We start from the raw sequence: 14,563 nt of genomic DNA, 5'->3' as shown, positions 1-14,563 counted from the left end.
GCTGCGCGAACCTAAGCCCATAGGGAAACAGGGCCCCGGTGTTATAGAGAGAGCGATTTCCTAGAGCGTCTTGAGGTCATTAAAGACTTACGAAAGGTGTAGAGTGACGCTCGCGGTCCAACTTTCGGGTTGATTCGGAGCCTTGTTTTGCTGGCTTTCCCAAAGAGGAAGAGCAAGGCTTGGTGCAGTTCAAAGGAAACAAAGCAAAGAGTAAATGTCAAATGACAAAAGAACGGTGAAATAATACATATTATTTATATGAATATGAATATTATATATTATAATATACTAAAATTATAATATTATAATATTATATTATAGTTAATAATAATAATAATAATAATAATAATAATAGTGAGAGAGCAATATTCATATTAGCATAAGGAACAACTTACTCAAAATTAATTAGAAGGGTACAATTTGATGCACATTTGTGTTTTTGCACCACCAGTTATTGGGAAAGGTTTGAAAAGTTGTCAGTCCTCTTGAGATGGTCATATTTCTGTTTCTTGCAAGCAGTGACCTGGAGGAAAAACTCAGGTTGCATCTACACTGTAGAAATTATGCAGTTTGACACCACTTTGACTGCCATGGCTCTATCCTCATACAGATTCCTGGGATTTGTAGTTTTGTGAGACATTATTAAAGAAGGTCTAGGAAGACAGTGTAAAGACAGGCTTATCGCTGAGCATAAAGACAACAAAAATGATGACCATGGAGGATCTGCACGAATTCAACCCAGACAAAGAGCAAATAAAAAAAGGAAAATAGTTCATGTACCTTGGATCAAACAGTGATCCACCAAACTCTGTGAAGACTGCAACCAAGAAATCAGAAGACTAGGAATGGGAAGTGAAGCTATGAAAGACATAGACAATATCCTAAAGTGTAAATTATTATTATTATTAATAATATCTTGCCTCAGATACAAAACTGAGCACTAAAATTAGAATGATCCAAGCCATTTTATTCCCCATCACCATGTAGAGTGCTGAGGATACGGTGGAAAGCCAAAAATACAAACAAATAGGGCCTTGAACAGATCAAGCCTGAAATCTCTCTGGAAGCCAAGATTAACCTTCTGACCAAAGCAGAATAGAGTGGCCCTATTACTTCCTTTGATCTACTGTACATCTGTTAATGCATCCTAGAATCACATTGGCCTTTTCAGCTGCCTCATCAACAGTGTGACACAGCAGCTAAAAAGTCAAGGCGATTCTAGGCTGCATCAATAGAAGTATAGTGTCTAGATCAAGGGAAGTAATAGTGCCACTCTATTCTGCTTTAGCCAGGCCTCACCTGCCAGTTCTGGGCACCACAATTTAAAAAGGAGGTTGAGAAGCTGGAGTGTGTCCAGAGGAGGGCGACCAAAATGGTGAACAATCTGAAAACCAAGCCTTAGGAGGAGAGATTTTGGGAGCTGGGGATGTTTCACCTGAAGAAGAGAAGGTTAAGAAGTGGTATGATAACCCTGTTTAAGTATTTGAAGGGATGTCATATTGCAAATGGAGCAAGGTTGTTTTCTGCTGCTTCATAGAATAGGATACAGGGCAATGGATTCAAACTACAGGAAAAGACATTCCACCTAAACATTAGGAGGAACTTACTTTTCAACAGTGGAAGATGCTGGCTTAGAAAGTGGTGGAGTCTCCTTCTTTGTTTGTTTTTTAAATAGAGCCTGGACGGCCATCTGTCAGAAGTGCTTTGATTCCGAGTTCCTGCATGGCAGGTGGTTGGACTGAATGGATCTTGAGATCTCTTCCAACTCTAGGATTCTATTATTCTATGTATTAGAAAGCTTTCGTGATTCTACCATGGACGGCCAAGAAGACAAAAAATTGGATCCTAGAACAGATAAAACCTGATGATTCCATGGAAGCCAAGCTGACAAAACTGAGGCTGTCGTACTTTGGACACATCATGAGAAGACACAATTGATTGGACAAACAATAATGCTGGGAAAGGTGGAGTAGAAAGAGAGAAAGGCTACATGCTAGATGGGTTGACTCTCTTAAGGAGGTCATGGGTATGAATGTACATGAACTAAGCAGAGTAGTGGAGGACAGGGGGTCTTGGAGATGTCTCATCCACAGGGTCGGCATGAGTCGAATCGAGGACAGTTAACAACAACAGGGCAACAGCATTCTGGCAGAGAAGGCTAAAGACCTTGTAAACCTACCAACCCCAGGATTCCATAAGCTACAGCACTTATTTCTACAGTGTAGATGCATCCTTACCTAGGGAAGATTATGAGCTCCAAACTTCCAAAGGTTTACTAGAGTAAGGCTGTTAGTATGTTTTGTTATCTGCAAAATAATCTGGGGCAGGGAGAGAGACTTCTAATAATTCCTCACCTAAACATGCAAATGTCCTTTGCTCTACAAACATTACCACTACTGCATATCCTCCAACATTTCCCTTATGAAAATCAGGACACATATGAACAGATAACATCAGAGTGTGGTCAAGATGGCAAAATCTATGAATAAGGAAGAACATACAAGCTTGGGCTGGTCCTACACTGCAAAATCAATGCAGTCGGACACTGCTTTAACTGCCATGGCGTAATGCTGTGGAATTTTGAGATTTGTAGTTTTTGTGAAATATTTAGCCTGCCTCTCAGAGAGCTCTGGTGCCACAACAAACTTCAAATCCCAAGAGTCCCAATTAAAGTGGTATCAGACTGCATTCATTCTCCAGTGTAGCAGCAGCCTGGGAAGGCTGCAGCAGTTTTGCTTTTGAGTTATTATAGTGCAGATTACTTTTGCATCTCATTTTGTCACTTCTGAAGCGAAGACAATGGTGGAAAGTGGGGAAAGGATGGAGAAACTGGGACCTTTTAAAAGCAGCTGAAAAAGTGAGATGAGAGAGGGCACTTAATAAAATTATATATACTGGCTCCGAGAGAGGAGTGCTTTTGAGGAGAACATTTTAAATAGACTGAGCTTAATTGCAACCTGACAAGTATTTGCAGGTAACTGTGGATGAAACTGTCCTCACCTCACCAAACAGCTTTGTCACACACACACACACACCTTTCATATTTCCCTATGTTTAAACTTCCTTTAAACACGAACACCAAAAGACTGAACATAAACACTGGGCTAAATTGCAGGGTTGCTCAACACTTCAATAGTAATAGTGGACTCCATCATAAGTGCCACTGTTTTTCAACCAGTACCCCATTCTTAATACGTAATGCGAGAGAAATAACATTGTTTACATCCTTTATGAAATGAGAAAAAATAATGTCAAAATAACCAGAAGGGTTAACTTCCAAATATGCTAAAATCTGCTTCATTCCTTCTCATTTAGAAAATACTTTGTTTCAAAGTATTTGTGATGTTGTAAAATCTTCCAGCACAGCAATATACTTGGCTACTGAGAAATCCATCCCCCTCCAAGTTTACACACCAGTGCAGTTGAAAGAGTGTCTCCCATGATGTTGTTGGATTGCAGCTCCCAACATTTTGCACCACCAGTTCTCCTACCTAAGGGTGATGGGAGGCACTGTGCAACAACATCTGGAGTGTGGCACTGTGTCCATCCCCGCTACATATTCAAATGTAGAAGCAGCTTCCATTGAAAGCATTAAGGCTTATCGTTGAATAGACCTGTGCAGGAGTGCAATGCTATTGATGTACAGCATAAAGTTTCACAGAGTAGAGAGGTCACTTTGCTAGGTGCATGAAAACCTAACTTATGCCACTATATGAATAGCTGTCTTAAAAGGTGCTACAAAACACATGGTTGTTTTTACTGCAGCTGGTTAACATCGCTACCATTCTGGAATCTGCTAATGTTGATAATTAGCATTTATATAATATTTGTCCAGAATTTGTTCAGATGAATAATAGATGTGAGCTGTTATATAAATGCTAATACATTATTTCAGTTGTGCTGCAGAGCCTTGCAGTTTGCAACACCATCCAACGTAATTGATTAATAAATTGTATACTTTGACTTTCTGCCACAAAAAAGCACTAAAAGGCCTAATAGTACTAAAACACAGAACTGAAAACAAACATCTGATTAAAACATAAGAGTCAATGGGTTGAAAGCACAATTAAAAACCAAGAGAGAAATAGCACTCAAGCATTTAAACTCCTTTCAACAACTGAATAATTTATATATCAAAGAATAGAAAGGTCTTTGCCTGCTTAAGGAGATTTTCACTGTCATTATCGTGCAATTGCACAGAGATTATCAGATGACATTACGATAATCGTGTCATTATCCCGTGAATAAAGATAAATTCTGCTGTTGCTTTTTATTCACAGGACTTTCCCATGGATAAAAAGTAACGCTAGAATTCCTCTTTATTCACGGGATAATGACATGATTATTGCAACGTCATGCGACATCATCTGATAATCTCCGCACAATTTTGCGATAGTGACGGGAACATCCCGCTATGCTCCTGTCAATTTTGTCCATGTGAAAATCTCCTTGACAGCAGAGAGAGGCCCAAACTAGTGCCAGGGAGTTCCAGCCAGGGAGCTACCACCAACAACACCTTCTTGTGTCAGCATCATGCACATATGTAATGTGTGGGCCAGGAAGAAAGCCTCCCCCAAAGATCTTTAAATACATGTTTATACTCTTGAATTCTTCAGGTTTGGCAGGAAGTATCCTGATTAATTCTGCCATCCCATTTTGTCAGCTGCTTTTAAAATGTCCCATGCTCTCTCTCTCTCTCTTCTCCCACTTTCCCCCTTCATCCTCAGCTTATTTTAGTCACTGCAAACTCAGTTCAAAGTGCAGAAGCAGTTTGTTGTTGCTGGGTGCCTTCAAGTTACTTCTGACCTATGGTGACCCTAAGGCAAACCTAGCAAAGGGTTTTCTTGCCTATAATTTGTTCAGCTGTATAATGTATGTGTGGTATTACATAAATGCTAATTATTGAACATTAGCAGATTCCAGAAGGATGTTGACAAGCTGGAGCATGTCCAGAGGACAGTGACCAAAATGGTGAAAGAGCTGGAAGCCATGCCTAATGAGGAGCAACTTAGGGAGCTGGCTGTGTAAGTTTAGCCTGGAGAAGAGAGCGTTAAGAGGTGACATGATAGCCATGCTTCAATATTTGAAAGGATGTCATATTGAAAAAGGAGCAAGCTTGTTTCCTTCTGCTCCAGAGACTAGGACCCGGAGCAGTGGATGCAAACTACAGGAAAAGAGATTCCACCTCAACGTTAGGAGGAACCTCCTGATAGAAAGAGCTGTTCAACAGTGGAATATGCTGCCTCAGAGTGTGGTGGAGCCTCCTTCTTTGGAGGGTTTTTAAAGGATAATCATCTGTCAAGAGTGCTTTGACTGTGCCTGCATAGCAGGGGGTTGGACTAGATGGTTCTTGTGGTCTCTTCCAATGTTATGATTCTAGGATTCCACTAAGGCTGAGAGAGTGTGACTTGTCCAAGATCACCTAGTGAGCTGAGTGGGGTCTCCCAAGGTCCTACACTATGCTGGCTCTCAACAAGTAGTTTGTACTTGATTAATTCAGCTGGAAGGACAGAAGATATAGTCTTGTTCTTCCCTATAGGCTCAGGCAAGAGCAAAAGCAAACAACCTCTCCTAGCTTTCTCATTTATAACTCTTGCCATCTTGATCACATTCTGATATTGCTTGGCCACATGTGTGACAGTTTCATCTGTGAAATGTTAGAAGTTATGCATGTTTATTCAGAAAATCTTCTGAGCTCAGTAAGGCTTATTCCCAGATATTTAAGAACAGGATTGCAGTCAATATTATCCTCACATTACAAATGGGATAGCAATGGATCCTGAGAGATATAGGGCCATATAACCACCTTAAATCATTTGTAAGGAAAAGGAGCTGTCATCTCCCAAAAGAACTGGTTGTGAATGTTGAGAGTGGGAGCCAAACCTATTTGGAGGACATCAAAGGTTGAGGAAGCCTATGTTGTTGTGTGCCTTCAAGTCGTTTCTGACTTATGGCAACCCTAATGTGAACATATCATGGGATTTTCTTGGCAAAATTTGTTGGGTGGTGAGTTTGACTTCCTCTGAGGCTGAGAGAGTGGGTTTCTATGGCTAAGCAGGAATTTGAACTCTAGTCATAATCCATTCTTCAAACCACTACACACACTGGCTCTCTAGTGTGCATTTATAGTCCTGTAATAATAGACCAGTGGTTGTCAGTCACCTCTCCCTTACTTGGCTTTGTGACAGAGTCTCTTCCTCGAACCCTTAATTCCTACCTCCTCCAAAGCTTCCTGTGACCCATTTTCCTGGCCCTGCTACTAATTTCTAGGACAGCAACCTCTGATAGGATGTTGCAACAGGAAAGGCCCAAGGAAGCACACTGCACACTCATGCAGGAGACACGCAGGTGGGTGGCACAGGTGTGGCAGGGAAATGTGTACTCGAGCGGGCAAGTAAACACTAGAATGACGCCAGGCTGCTGTGGTGCGTCACTTCTTGATCCTGGTCGGCATTCCCGGACCAACACCCTGGGAGGAAGAGATTTACAGGAAACTCTCGTGTTGTGAGCATTCTGCCTGGCATTGGAAGTGTTGTTCTGTGTCCCACCCAGGGAGTGGCACTCTCTGAAGAGCAGGTGAGAAGCGAGACAAGAGGAATGAAGGAAGTGCTTCTCACAAGAATCCAATGAATCTTATGCCAAATACTCAATGCCTTCTAGGGGTGAACAACCCGTGGCTTTCCAGATTTTATTAGAGTGCGCCTTCCTTCCAGCAGACATGCTGGGATGAGGAATGATGGGAGCTGCAGTCCAGAAATATCTGAAAGCTGCCCTTTCCTGTTCTAGAATCTGGAAGGAATTGTTTAGTGCCAAATATATATATATTGTTTTATATGAATGGGAGTAGGATATGAAGAAAGAATAAAATTGCAAACATCAAAGCACTAAAGATATCTCTAATGGAGGTGGGGGAAAGTGGATCATGCTTTATCCAGAATTTATTCATTCATTCATAAATACATACCGTACTCACTCACTCTGTACATGCTCTAGTAACAATCTATAAGTATATATTAGCATGGATAACTGATGTTCAGGTGTAACCTTTGAGCACATGTAGAGTATATTTTGCACCAGTGAGAGAAGATGATAGGCAGATATATTTCCTAGTATTTGTCATAAACCTAAGTAGTTTAAGGGGACTTATGTGATCAGATAGACTACCAGTTGAGAAGCAGGCTGCTGCTACACTACAGAATTAATGCAGTTTGACACCACTTTAACTGTCACATGGCTCTACCTATGGAACCCTGGGATTTGCAGTTTGTTGCACCAGAGCTCTCTGAAGCTAAATATCTCACAAAACTAAAAATCCCAGAATTCCACAGCATTGTGCCATGGCAGTTAAAGCGGTGTCAAACTGCATTAATTCTGCAGTGTTGATGCAGCCTAAGGGTCATCTACTGCTGCAGAATTATAGCACTTCTACTGTCATATGGTATCTTTTGGAATTCTGGGGTTTGTAGTTTGGTGAGGCACCCTATTAAGTGTTACAGCTACATAACACCTGAACTTCAAACAGACAGAGCAAGACTGGGGTGTGTCTCTTTTCTCCTGGTGTATTCAACCTGAAGATTGAACTTATGCTGCCTTTCCATTTAGAAACAAAAACTAAGGTACTGTACTTTGCAATAGAAGTATAAAATACATTTCAGAATCAGTATTATTCAGACTTCAGATTATAAAACCAATGCCAATTTAAATGCCAGCAGTTTAAGACCTGACAGAATAAAAAACACAACAGTGTGAATCTCCCCCAATTCCTAAAAAACGGTTAGTTTATCTAATATTACAAAGCACCAAATCCAGGTTTGTCACCAAAAATATACTGAACGAGGAACATGAAACTATCAGCTTTTTGATACATGCACCCACTCAAGTTTAAATGTGGCAAATAAAGAAGATGTGTGTCTTCCTAGCATTGTTTATTTTCAACCACGTAAGTCGACTGTGTAAGTAAGAAGTAAAAAATCCTTTGGGTTAAACCAAGGATGGGCAAAGTGCAGCCCTCGATATGTTATTGAACTGCACATCCCAGCATTCCTTACTCTGCTAGGACTAAAGGATGTTGTAGTTCAACATCTGGAATAACACTTTGGTCACCTCTTATTTAAAGCAATGTCTGGTAATGTATGCTCTTCCAGATGTGTTTGGATGGCCACTTTCATGATCCCACATCAGTTGTCATGCTGGCTGTGGGCAATGGATGTTGCAGTTCAACCACAGCTGCAGGACCGTAAACTGCTCACCACAGATTAAAAGAAGTGTTAGAATACTTAATTGATTTACACCTGTATAGAAAGGTGTGGACATTGGAAGGTAAGGCACCCAGGCTTAATGTCTACATCCATGAAACAGTCAACATGTTCTGCAGATGTGCATGAGAGCTAGCATGGCATAGTGGATTGAGTGTTGGACTATGGAGATTATCAGACAGGGAAATGGATGTCTTTGTCCATCCTTGTCCGCAATTGTGGGAAAGACTTTCACAAAACATCACACTGATCTGGACATTTTCCTGTCTGTGAAGTGCTAGTGACCGCGATGGCGCGAAAGACTTTTATACGACATCATGCTGATCCTATCATTGTTGCCCTTCATTTTGTAATAATGGAAGAACTCATTAATGCAGTTCCACTTCTCTGATAGGATGACAGGATCAGCGCAACATGTATGAATGTCTTTTGTGTGATCACGGTCATGGACGGGATAAGGATGGGAGAGCAATCCGCCTTGCTCCCGTCCCTGTCTCAAAATCTCCTATGACTCTGGAAACCAGGGTTTGATTCCCCGCTTGGCCATGAAAACCCACCAGGTGACCTTGAGCAAGTCACATACTCTCAACCTCAGAGGAAGGTAAAGGCAAACCCCCTCCGAATAATCTTGTCAACAAAACCCCATGAATAGGTTTGCCTTAGTCGCCATGAGTCAGAAACAATATGAAAGCACACAACAACAATAACAACAAAGATATGTATGTGCATGTGCTTTCAAGTCACCTGTCACCTTAGGGCAACCTCATGCATTTTCATAGGGTTGCCTTAGGCAAAGAATACTTAGAGGTGGTTTTGCCAGTTCCTTCCTCTGAAATATAGTCTACCGCACTTGGCTCACTTACAATTTAAGTCTTTCAATCCCAGCTATTTTTTTGTGGACAAATGCAGGAAGGCTGAAGTTCAGGGCACTATGAGTTCAGTGGCCAGGTAACTACAGAGAGACTCTCTGCATTCATTTGGTTCTAGAAAGGAAGATTGCTCGCTTTCTTCAACATTGTGTTAATGAGAAGAATGTACAACTTTAAGATATTGTTGTTATTGTCGCTGTGTGACTTCCAGTCATTTACTACTTATGGTGACCCTAAGGTGAACCTGTCACAGGGTTTTCTTGACAAGATTCGCTCAGAGGAGGTTTGCCGAGGCTGAGAGAGTGTCACCTACCCAAGGTAACCCAATGGGTTTCCATGGGCAAGCAGGGATTCAAACCTTGGTCTCCAGGGTAGTAGTCCAATGCTCAAACCACTACACAAGGGTGCTGGCAGTGAATTCTCCCTCCTCCTACTTCTTATCTCTCATCCCACCCCAGACCCCAAATAGTCAGTCAACAATCTATTATCATTCAATATGCAAGGCCTCATAAAGATATTTAGGAGAAATTCTTCCTTAGGGAAGGCAAGAGGAAAGATGTTGTCTAAGGCCAGGATAGGTGGATGATCATATGAATGGTGGAGGGAGTTTTGGAATGTGGTTCTTAGGCTGCACACACCACATTCCCAGACTCCCTCCACCATTCATGTGGCCATCCACCCATCCTGGCCTTAGACAACATCTTTTTTCCTACCTTTGTCAGTCAAGGACCATAGTTAAAACTGAACTTGTCACCTCATGGCCATATCCACAAGTTTTACATTTCTATGGCTATTAATGCAGACCTTCCTGGGCTCCAGCTGGCTCCATACATCTGAGGAAGTAAGTCTACAAAAGGAGATGCTATAGCTTCTTTCACACAGTTAGTCTCAAAGGTGCTACAAGATCCCTTTGCATACTTGAATTTCATATTTTTATTAAAGGCATGCTACTGCAGCCAGACACCAAAAATCCTCTTTCACCATCCTTCCAAAGTTGATGCTGCTAAAAAACAAGGCAAAAACCAGCTACATGGAGAACGAGGAGGAAAAAGGGTGCTGGCTGGTATCAAAAGACTTTGGCTGAGTCTGTGCTTAGAAATCATGCATTTTGAAGTGCTTTAACTGTCATGGCTCAATGCTATGGAAAACTGGATTTGTAGTTTTGTGATATATTTAACCTTCTCTGTCAAAGCTCTCTGGTGCCACAACAACCTACAAATCCCAGGATTCCATAGTATGGAGCCATGATAGTTAAAGCAGTGTTGTTGAGGCCTATATAAAATGGTTTCTGTTAATAGTGGCAGGTCCCTATGACCAAAGAGAAAGCTGAGAGAGAATTGCAGAAGGAATAAACAGATGGAGGCATTGGAGCTGCTTGTATCAGTATGAAGGGAAAGTCAGCAACATGTGTATTTGTATAGAGACTAGAAAGTAGGTTTACTGCTTACATGGTACAGAAGTTTAGGTCTTTAACTCAAGGCTTGCGAGATCTAGTTTGTTCATTTTACTAGAGCACTGAAGACCATAAAACCTTGGCTCCCCAACAGGAAGAAAGGCAGACTATACATTGAATAAATGAATACATTTCCAACAGCACCATAGAGAAGGGTGTTTTCTACATACCTTCCAACCATCCTGATTTGGCAGGAACAATCTCAATTCTCCCTCTTTCCACGTTTTCAGCTGCTTTTGCAATGTCCCAGTTTCTCTCTCCTCTTCCCACTTTCCTCCTTTATCGTCAGCTTACTTCAGTTGTGCAAACGTTAATTCAAAGTACAAATACAGCTTGCACTCGTTTAACTCAGCAAAGGGAAGGGAGAAGAGGGTGTGAAAGTGTGCCCTTCCCAGTAGGCTCAGGCAAAAGCAAACCGCTGCAGCCTCTCTTGCGTGTTCTGTATACAAAATCTTAAGAACAGAGCACCAATTAATGCCAACCCAACTCTTAATATATTGATTAATTAAGAAAATGTCTAACAAACTCAAATGTATATTTTTAAAAACCTTATTAATAAGGAAAACTGGAATGGAAGAAGTTAACAAAACAGTACAAAAATTCTCTCCTCTACACATTTGATACCAATGATATTTGTGAAGGACTTTCTCAAAGAATTGTAATAGTGATTGATGGTACTGTAAAAACATCGTTTTTGAAATATACATTTGAGTTTGCTAGATATTTTCTTAATTTTGTCAATATAATAAAGAGTTGGGTTGGCATTAATTCTTGCTCTGTTTTTGTGCTACTACAATTGGGTGGGTGCTGACTTAGTTTGATGTCCAGCTTGTGTGTTCTCATTAATAAATTTTTGCCATCCTGACCACTCTCTGATATTTCTTGGCTACACATTTCCTGTTTTCATCTACAAAATGTTGAAAGGTGTTTTTATCTGTGACACTGTTGAACAAGTAAGAATAGGCATATGTGATCTAGCTGAAGATAAAGTAAATCCTGAATTAACAGCAATTCCCATCTTTTTTTTAAAATGTAAGCACTTTAAAACTCTTATAAAACCAGATTTTTGACACCTAAATTTCCATTATAGTAAGTAGGCCCTTGGTATCTTCTGGGGCTTGGTCCCAGGACCCACATGGATACCAAAATCCATGGAGGCTCAAGTCCTTTAGATACAATGGGGTGTCTGTTATATAAAATGGCAAAATCAAGGTTTGCTTTTTGGAATTTATATTTTGTTTAAATATTTTTCAAGCCATGGATGGTTGAATCCATGGATTATAAAAACGGTAAATACAGAGGGCCAGCTATATACGACTATCATGGTGTGGTTAGCAAGAGCAATGTAATAATTATATATTTGTGTGTGTAGGGCTTCTCCTTTCCACTTCTTACAAGTTTCTCCTTGCAATTGCTATGTTTCCCCTTCAACACCACTACCCTGTCTTTTTATAAAGCTATTTCCCCCTGAGAAATTAATACTGTCCTTTCTTTTTCAGACTACTTACTTATAGCAACAGCCGCAAGCCTCCACCCCACTTGCTTGGCAGCCATTTTTGTCAAGGAACAGAAAAACCCAGCAGTTCCTGAGATGCAAGATTTGCCTTTTCTTTTTAAAGCAGCAAGGAATGAAACAGTTAATAATAACTACATAGAGACACACACCAGACTGGAAAAGCATGGCTGTCTCCAGCTATTCAAAGTGGGAAAGAAAAGCCTTAAAATACATTATTAGGGGATGATCCACCACCACAAGGTAGAAAGTGCAAAGGCAGGCGCACAGCTGAACATTGTAGTTGTTGTGTGCCTTCAAGTCATTTCCAACTTATGGCAACCCAAAGGCAAACCTATCATGGGGTTTTCTTAGTAATTTTCTTCAGAGGGGGTTTGCCATTGCCATTACCTGAGGTTGAGAGAGTGTGACTCGCCCAAAGTCACCATGGATGAGCTGGGATTCGAACCCTGGCCCCCAGAATCAAAGACCAACTGTCAAACTGCTGTGCTATGCTTGTTTAACAAAACAAAAATAATGACCACTGATTATTTACATAACTTTAAAGTTATTAATCAGTCATTAATCAGAATGGAGACTGCAGTCAAGAAAGCAGGAGGCTTGGGCAGCTATGACAGAACTAGACAAGATCCTAAAGTGTAAAGATACATCATTGAATACTAGAGTTAGGATTGTCCATGTGCCATTGTATTTTCCGTTTCTATGTATGTTTCTGAAAGCTAGTGAAAAAAGCTGATAGAAAGAAAATTATCTCATTTTGTAAAATGCTGGAGTTCTGTGAGTACCATGGACTGCTAAAAAGACCATGAATGGGCACCAGAGCCAATCAAACCTGAACTCCCTAGAAGCCACAATAATGATAACTAAACTGAGACTTTTGAACTTTGACTATATAATAATAATAATAATAATAATAATTTATTTATATCTCGCCTCTCCCTACGGATCGTGAGAAGCGCTGACTTGCTAGAAAAGACAATTATGATCGGTAAGGCAGAATGCAGTAGGAAAAGAGGAAGACCACATTCCAGATGGGTAGACCAGCATGGTGTAGTGATTTGAGTACTGGACTACGACTTGAGTTCGAATCCCCACTCAACCATGGAAACCCACTGGGCAAGTCACACTTTCTCTCAGCCACAGAGGAACACAATGGCAAACCTTCTCTGAACAAACCTAGATAAGAAAACCCCATACTGTAATATGTTCGTCTTTAGGTCACTCCAAGAAATGACTTGGAGGCACACAAGACTCAAAACAAGGAAGCCAAGGCTGCCCTGATTCTGCAAGACCTGAGCAGAGATGTTGATGGCAGGGTGGCTTGGACATCTCTCATTCATGGAGTCGCCAGACATTGAAGTTCCCTTGATGGCAGCAACAAAACCACCCACTTCAGTAGGAGCCAGGCAGTTGTATGAATGGGTAGCAAATTGGTAGCTATTTATTTTATTATTACTATTATTTTGTTACCTTCTTACTACAAGGGGAGAATTGCTTGGGAAATCTTCTGATTTTTCTCGCTTGTGGTTTGTTGCTTTGCTTCAAGCAGTGAGGTATCTTGGAACAGCATGGATGGAAGGTGAAAACCAGTTGGAAAGTAGGCATTTGCTTGTGATGCAAGTGTTAATCACATAAAAACTTCATTTGAGAAGACTGGTCTGATCATCTTTGTATTTTAACTAGGGTTGTCAGATCTCAGATCCTGGCCCTTTGTTCCCATTTTCACAGGTCATCTCCAGGTGACAGATGAAGGTACATATTCTTGTTTGGGAGAGGCTTAGCTCTGGGCAAGAGGAGGGGTGTGTGTTTACCTCTCCATTTCAACAGCTTGCTAGTTTGCAAGGCTTGATTGGTTGCTTCAGCTTGCAAAGATTCTCCAAAGGATCTATGTATTTACTTTGTCTTTCCCTCCCAGTCACTGTGGGTGCCAGGGCTCACCCTCTGCTCTGCATCCATCTTCTGGCTAGGAGCAAGTAGGCTAGATTAAATGTTCCATATCATGTCTCCCTAAACAACTGAGAATAAATGATCCAGTTCACTTTGATCTAGGAACTGCCCCTTTAGCTAAGATTTCTATTTTATTTCTAAATTAAAAAAATGTTCTCTCTGTGTGTGTTTCAATCACAACCTATGAGCAATAGTTAGCAGTTAATGGATAACATGTAATAATACTGATGTTGCCAGGGGCTAGGGTTTGGTCCAGAAACTTCAGAACCTGGACTAACAACTCTATACAGAATCTGGTTTCAGGCACCATGATGCATTCAGCAAGCTTACAAATGCCAAACACTGTGTGTCTACCCCTGGTCCCAGTAACTCTGGTTATCTTTGATGCATAATACTCAGAGGCAGCTCCTCAAGTGACAAATTATCAACAGAATGGGATTTTCTACCAGAGGTACCAAAATGTGTTAGGCCAGTTTTGATGGCGTTAGGGCAGCACATCCAAGCCTCTGAACACTGTGTGTGATGG

The sequence above is a fragment of the Sceloporus undulatus genome, chromosome 2 (assembly GCF_019175285.1).
Source record: "Sceloporus undulatus isolate JIND9_A2432 ecotype Alabama chromosome 2, SceUnd_v1.1, whole genome shotgun sequence".
NCBI classification, from domain to species: Eukaryota; Metazoa; Chordata; class Lepidosauria; order Squamata; family Phrynosomatidae; genus Sceloporus; species Sceloporus undulatus.
This window is presented reverse-complemented; position numbering follows the sequence as displayed.